The following is a 1581-nucleotide window of genomic DNA, read 5'->3' on the forward strand; positions in this document are numbered from 1 at the left end:
CCGTGCACCGGAATCAATCAACAGTAACTAGCGACAATAGCAAAGGATACCTTCATTCTGGGTCAGTAAGCACTGAAAAAAAACTAGTTGCTGAGACCCTGTGTGTCAGAGTAGAACTGTGTTCCATAAGGATTTCAAGGGTTAATTTTTTGGAAGTAGGTTGACAGGCCTTTCTTCTGATGTGCCTCTGGGTGGACGAACCTCCAACTTCCAGGTAGCGGCCAAACACGTTAACCGTTGGCACCACTCAGGGACTCCAAATACATGCACTCTTTTATTTAGCCTTCCTCACAACCACATGAGACAAATACCATCACCGTGCCCCATTTTCACTGCTACACACAAGGTTTTCAGTGGCTCAGGTTTCAGAGTGGACTTCCTGGCTCTTCCTTCTTCCTCAGAGAAGGACAGCATGCTTGGTAAAGTGAAGGGTTAGCTACAAAGAGGAAGACCCTCAGAGAGACGGACTGATACAGAAGCACAGCACCAGCAGCTCTCATTCAGTTGTGCTGTGAGTCGGAAGCAACTTTACAGCAGCAAATAGTAATCCTGCTCCTTTTCCAGGTGGAAGAAATGAGGTACTGAGACGCTAAGGGACTAGCAGGGTCACAGAGTAAAGTCACTGAGCCAGGACTCAGGTTCAAGTCCTCTGTTGCCATAACCCAATGCTCCCATTTGTATTCAATGACTTGTGTGGAAAGAGTGGAGCTGGCTCATGTCCTCAGAAGGCCTGGTGACCCCGGTGCTGCCTAGGAGAACGCCTTGAGACAAAACACCCAGTGAAGGGATCAGCATAGTGAATGTGGCTGGAGAGGCTCCAGGCTTCACAAGCTCCCCTAGAACTTTAGGAAGCCTGAGGTAAAGGAGAGTTATGGACCCCTAAATCCAGTAGCCTCTCACAGGGTGCTTCCCTGAGACACCTGATTCCCAGGTGGCCTGCTGCCTCCAGAAGGTGCCTGCCCCAGGTGGGGCATTTCCAAGCCTGGGCAGCAGGGGTCAGTAGAAATTATCTGTAGAAATCTCCCCAGCACCACCACCTAGTGTGTCACTGCAGGGTAACGCACTGGACCACAAGATCGGTTTCAGCTGCAAGGTTGGTGGTTCAAACTCACCAGTCGCTCTTCAAAAACCCTAGACAGGGTCGCTATGAGTCAGAACTGACTCAACGACACTTAACCATAAAAACAAAAACACCACTATGGACTCCTGGTGTGATGCTGTAAGATCACACTGGACTGCGAACCGTAAGGTCAGCAGTTCAAACCCACCAACCACTCCTCAGACATCCTATACAGGGTCACAATGAGATGGCACTTAAAAACATCATAAAATAAAAGAGGTGGGCTACTAATAACAAGGTTGGTGGTTCAAACCTACCAGCCACTGTGTCAAAAAGATGCAGCAGTTGGCACCCTTAAGGACTGACAGCCTGGGAAACCCAATGGGGGAAGTTCCACTCTGTCTTATAGGGTTTCTATGAGTAGGATGGCAGTTGGGTATAAAGTAAAAGGAAGCTGGCCCTTATACTGCTTGCTTCACAGAAAGTGATGATCTTCAGATGAGAAATCTCCATTGATAAAA

Source organism: Chrysochloris asiatica, unplaced genomic scaffold (genome assembly GCF_000296735.1).
Source record: "Chrysochloris asiatica unplaced genomic scaffold, ChrAsi1.0 scaffold00005, whole genome shotgun sequence".
In the NCBI taxonomy this organism is placed as follows: Eukaryota; Metazoa; Chordata; class Mammalia; order Afrosoricida; family Chrysochloridae; genus Chrysochloris; species Chrysochloris asiatica.